This window comes from Chenopodium album, chromosome 26, assembly GCF_948465745.1.
Source record: "Chenopodium album chromosome 26, dcCheAlbu1.1, whole genome shotgun sequence".
In the NCBI taxonomy this organism is placed as follows: Eukaryota; Viridiplantae; Streptophyta; class Magnoliopsida; order Caryophyllales; family Amaranthaceae; genus Chenopodium; species Chenopodium album.
In genome coordinates, this window is record NC_137859.1 from 19,362,525 (window position 1) to 19,368,731 (window position 6,207).

Sequence of the window (6,207 nt, forward strand, 5' to 3'; positions counted from 1 at the left end):
TCAAATTTTATTAATGTGACTTTGAAATCATTAAACTTTTAATCTTTTATTTATTATTATTATAAGGCAATTTATAATTAATGAATCAATAAAATTGATGTGTGTCATAAATGGCACACATTTGATGAGCTTTTAGGTCCTTTTTATCCTCTTTTCATAGCTTTCTTGCTCAATAAATGTTTAGTTTTATGCTTTCTCTCTCTATTTTACCTTTCTTCTCTTATTTTACGGTTTTTGTGCATTTCTATGGTTTTCTAGTATTTTCTCATGTATTTCTTCTATTTTTGTTACTTTAGTTGCTTTCTCTTTATTTTAGATGTTATAGATTTAGTTTTATTTTATTTTAGTTTATTTTATTTCATTTTCATTTTCATTTCATTTTCTTTCTTTTATTTAATTTTCATTTTATATATTTTCTTTCTTTTATTATTTTCATTTTCATTTTATTTCTTTTACTTTTATTTATTGGTTTAGTTTTATTTTACTTTATTTTATTCCTCGGTTTTAATTGTGTTTTGTAGGTGGCTGTTCCAAGTTCAAGTCTTTGCGCTCTCAAGTGGTGCTCGCAAGCCGGATAGCCTTGAACCAACCAATTAGATGCTTTGCTACTGCACACTCTAGTGTTCATCAACATCATGCTTCGATGGGGATGTTCGCGCCCACCGACAACCAACCTCCCTTGCTCCATCTCCGCCACCAATTCAGCCCCTATTTCTTGGCAATTTAGAGCAGCCCCTGCTCCATCTCCGTACACTCGCAACCCCCAACCAACTCCACTCACCACAATCAAAGCCACACACCTCCTGACCACCACTTCCGCAACCAATTGCGCCACCCTCGAAGCAATTCCCAGCAGAGCAGCCCCGTCTTCTCCACCAATTGAACCACTGCAGCTCCGCCTTCATTCGAACCTCAGCAGATGCGGGCGCACACTCATTTACTGCGGCCGCACTCAGCTGGGTTCGAATTGAAGGTTGATTGATGATGATGAGCAGCGTGATCATGATGACTAGAGGATGCATGAGACGGTGAGATACAGGGGATAATTTCCCGTTTAATTGAGCAGCAAGCAGCCATCCGTTTTCTATTTTTCCTTTTTATTTCTTTGATTTCAATTTTCCTTGTTATTCTTTTATTTTTCTTTTCCATTTTATTTTCTTATTTTATTTTCTTTTCTTTTCTTTTTCTTTTCTTTTATTTTTATTTTTCTTTTCTTTTTTCTTTTCTTTTCTTTTCTTTTAACTCTTGTATCTAGGGATGGCAGTGGATCTGGACCAGGCCCGGATCCGTGGATCCAGATCCGTTTTTCACGGATCTGGGTCTTCAAATTTTGGACCCGACGGATCCGGGTCAGATCCGGGTCCCGCTGAAAAAACGGATCTGGATCCGGGTCTGGACTCCAGACCCGGATCCAGATCCGTTTACCCGTTTTTTATTTTTCCTATTTTTAAAAAAAAAACTATAATTGTTTGTTTCCTTATTAAAAATGTTGACAATGTTAGTATTGATAAAGCCCTTTCAAGAGATGAATTTTGGATGCCTCATATCAAATTTACTAGCTCATTTGTAAAATCGTACTTTTATCGTTATTTATAATTTTTATTTCAAAATGTAAGTGTATTAGTTGGTTACTTTGTGTTTTTAGATTAGTTGTATAATTATAATTTAGGTTGAACTTAATAATCCCCGACGGAAGTTTTAAATGCATCTTTTGACCCAAATATTAAATTTTTGCAAAAAATTAGGCAAAATATATTGGACCCGTTTTGGACCCGGACTCGGATCCGTTGGACCCGTCGGATCTGGATCCGGGTCTTCAGTTTCTAGACCCGACGGATTTGGGTCGGATCTGGATCCTTCATATAAAAACGGATTTGGATCCAGGTCCATCTAGACCCGGTCCAGATCCGACCCGTTGCCATCCCTACTTGTATCTATAAATACCCATTTTTGGGTAGAGAAAGAAACAATTAGAATTAGAATTAGATTAGAAGTAGATTTTTAGATCATATTTTCCTAGCTTAGTTGAGAGCTTCTCTCTCTAGTTTTAGAGTTAATTTTAGGAGTTGATTTTAGAGAGAGAGAGTGAGGAATTTCAATGGTGACTGTCGAAGGTGACCATATCTCGCCATCTTCAGAATTTGTGACATTACCTCGCCAGGGCAGTATTTCGCCACTAGACAACTCCTCTCTATATTGGGACATCGTCGAAGATCACTCTATGTATTGATCTTTACTATATCATTATTTTCGTAACAATACTTTGGTGCTTCTACTCTTTTGGTGAGCGCCAGCCAGAAACAGCTGTCGCCAGCATTCGCGTCTGTCACCTCGCGACAATCCTGTCGTTTGGCGATAGAATCGGGGTTTTAAATACCCGTTCTTTCTTCTTCGTTTCGCTGCTGCTGTGTTCGTTCATTTCGCAAAAAATTCGAATTGCTCGTTCTTGCTCATTTCTCAACCAAATTCGCCCAAACTTGTTGCAAATCAAAGCTTATTCCATCTATTTTCCCGATCTATGTAAGTTTTGCTCAAACTCTACTCGGTTTTTGACGAATTATGCATTCTTGTTCACGAATTTTCAAAAAAAATTCGAAAACGTTTATGCTTAATTTGCTTTGTATGTTGAATTTTATGCCTTGAATTTGTTTGATTATGTTTGTATTTTACCTTGGGAGTATTTTGAGACTTGTTTGACTCAATTTGGTGAAGAAACAAACAATTCACCATTGTTGGACTTCATAAGGTTGTGAAGAACAATGTAGCTTGTTCTTCGCATTTTTGCTGCTTTTTCTTGCACAATTTGTCACAATATTCATCATATATTTGCAAAAAATTGTTTGTTTGCTTGAAAATGCTAATCATGCTTAGTTGAATTTTTGCTCTATTTTAGTACTGCGTACTCTGTTTTTGTAAACATAGTATCATGTGGCTTAGGCGAACCTTAGATATTATAGAGCCTTAAAATTAATTACTTCTACATAATTTAGCATGGCTAGACGACGTGGTTCTAGCTCTCGATCGAGAGACTCGCGCTGAGAGGACGAGCCTACTAGCGAGGGCGAGGATGTTCCATCTACGTCCAGGCTTGGTCTCATGCCAGATTGGGATGAGCGTACTTTGTTTCACGCTCCCGTTCATCATTTGTCGGAGCGAGTCTGATGCGGTCTTGTAGGTGGGAGGACTCGTAGCCACGGCTCGGGTAATTCCACCATTGGTTCACTCTACGACACCTTCATCAACAGAGATGGGGGCTTACGTCGGCTTTGGGAGTCATGTTGGTTGACACCTCTTCTTCTGGCCGCCGTTCGCGACCTTCATCTGGTCGGGACATATGACTGGGCCAGTATGGCCTATGCAGTCTTTCTACTGGGCCTGCGACGCTTTTGCCGTCACAGGGCCTTGTCTGGAGAGGTGGCACTTTCCAGCTTCTGGAGGGTCGTAGAGGTATATCTCTTTTCCTCTTTTGAGATTTAGCTCTATATTAGATGCAAAACGCTTACTAAATTATACCTTTCATGCAGATCTGGTTCTACGAGTACTTTCCCTCACTTGCGCCTGCGAGGCCTTCTCCTCGCGTGCTCCCCGTTGCTGCTAGTTGGGGAGGCCGCCGAGGTCCGCCAGAGGTGCTTCGACTTCGAGAGATGATAGATCCTCTCGGTGGGTTTTTGTAAACACCACCTTTTTCTTTATCATTTTTTTTTGGGTATTAGTCCTTACATGATAATTTTGCAGGAGCCCTGCCTGGTCTATCGACCTTGGGCTAACTTCCCTATTCCTGCGCTAGCGACGCAGTACACTACTAAGCGTCGGTATTTTCTGGGGACATACGACGCGGTGGTCTACCTAAGAGAGAGGGTAGCCATTCAGCATTCTTCAGACGTCTTTGTCGTCCCTGCTCCTCCACCCCGGCACATGTTCCATGATGCCTTGCATCGGGATCGAGCTAGTGGATCATCTCGGGGTACTCCTTGGAGATCCTACATTCTCCTCAAGCAGAGTTACGAGGAGGATCTACTACCGTTGCTAGCGCCGGCCCTGTCCTTTCAGAGGAGGCAGCGGTATGCTTCTATTTACTTGACTTGCCTTTTACTAGGTAGCCCCCAAGTGTTTTCTAACCTTTTGTTTTTATTAGGCCGGTCCTAGGGAGTTCATTCCCCCGAGGATGTCCATACGCTATTAGGGCATGTACGGGCCGATCGAGGAGCTGATTCCGCCAGCTCTAGAGGAGAGCTGTTCGTGAAGCGCTCCATTCCCCGTTACCAGACTCGGGTAAGCATCCTTGGACATCTTGTTTTTATGTTTGACTATAAACTGTTACTAACTTAGTTATTTTGGCAGCTTTCTCGCGAGGTGGTGACAGCTATGGCGAGGTGCATAGACGCATTTCGCAGCCAGCTCGTGAGGTTGCGGAACCGTGCTACATGTCATAGCAATGACGCTGAGGAGGTATTACTTCTTACATTTACATCTTTTTCTTTCTTTTTACTTGTCTTTTAATTTTGATTTACTTTTGCAGGGACAACCTATTCCTTCTCCAGGCACTCGGTCGAGACCCGAGCCTAGGAGGGAGACTACTAGGTCCGATTCGAGGCGCCGCCGAACTACTTCAGGCAGTCGGGGTGGTCGATCTGAGGCCGCCCCTGTAGAGGACTCGGCTTCATCTCCTGAGGATGCTCCGAATGGGGCCGACCAGTCGAGGTGGGATGGGTGGTGGGACGTACGAGGTTGGCTCGTCGTCGCAGCAGCCCTTACAACCTCAGCCTCTCTCTATTGGCTATAAGGGTGAGACGGGTTGGCCTGGCCCTGAGTTGCAGTTTCCACCTGCTGGCGGTTCGGGAGATGGTGAGGAACACACTCCACGGAGTAGGAATTTCTTTGATACTTTTGGCGTCCCCCATCATTTGCGGCCTCCTGCACCGTAGTTGTACCTGTACTTTCATTTATTTGACTTTGTAGGACTTTGTCTAATTTTTATTTATATGACTCATGTATTAGACACTTTGTATATATGCAATTGTTATTTGTTAAACATTTTATCTCTTGTATTTTATTTTTCATTTTATTTTATGTGCGTGTGAGTGTGTGAGAAAGCGTGATTTTTGCGCAAAATTTCCGTCATTTTTAATATTAATGGAGGGTACCGACTCTCTCCCCCAAAAAAGAAAAATGAAAAAATAAAATGAAGTGAAAAAGTGTAATTACGAAAAATAAGCCTAAAATTAATTAAGCTTAATTTAAGTAAAAAAAGAAAATAATAAGGGTAAAACAAGGTGGGTGTGAACAGGACAAATCAAAGTCGAATTCGAGTAAGTAAAAACATGGTTTTCAACGCGTGTTGACTGTCGCTACAGAAAAAATACTGGCGCCGCGTAATCATACCTGTCTCCACGCGACAGAGTCTGTCGCCACGCGACAGCTGTTGTCGCCACGCGACAGACTTGTCGCTTGGCGACAGAGTAGATTATCCTATTTCTTACAGGAATTGAATTCTGCTGCGAATAAAGCTTATAAATAGCCCCCAGAACTGACGTTTTCTGCATAATTCGACCAGAGTATTAATTAAATACATTAACTATTAATCATGTCTTTAGCTAAGAAAACTTTTTGCGAATATACACGTGAGTGGTGTTGTTCTTTAACTGCTAAAGAAAGAAAAGAACTAGACTTTTTTCATATGGGGGGTATTTATGGTGTAAAAGGGGTAGATCTTGACATAGACTTTATTCATACCGCCTTAGAATATTGGGATACTAATTCTCACTGTTTTAGATTATTCTATGATGAAATTTGCCCTTTACCGGAAGAATTTGGTGCCATTCTAGGCTTTAATTCCTTAGATCTTGTGGTAATGCCTACAGTGAGTGAGTATTATTACAAAGATTATGAGCGTTTCTTTGACCTAAGGGGTACGGACCTAAAAAATATAGTGCATGGTAATATAATTGACTTGAGAGAATTTGCACATTATTATTTTGATAATCTTAATTCTAGATTTTCTCATGTTTATAAAAGAAGAGCTTTCCTCTTTTGCATGTTTAGCCGATACCTCCTTATTAGTGGTAAAGATAACGAAGGCCAAGCAATAATTATATCTGTTATAGAACAAATTGAATCAGTTTGAAACCCAATGCCACTAATTGTTGGAGAGACTATGTTGTGTCTAGATGCATTGAAAAAGAATCCAAAAGCACCTCTTCGAGGTTC

General features: G+C 40.9%; 1 long non-coding RNA gene across 1 annotated transcript; it reads left to right on the top strand.

Moving 5' to 3' along the window:
• The first annotated feature begins 3,915 nt into the window (after positions 1-3,915).
• Positions 3,916-5,034, top strand: LOC145616286 (uncharacterized). The gene is made up of 4 exons (XR_014107625.1): positions 3,916-4,061; positions 4,136-4,272; positions 4,342-4,449; positions 4,520-5,034. It is a non-coding gene; the product is annotated as an uncharacterized LOC145616286 (long non-coding RNA).
• Positions 5,035-6,207: the final 1,173 nt, after the last annotated feature.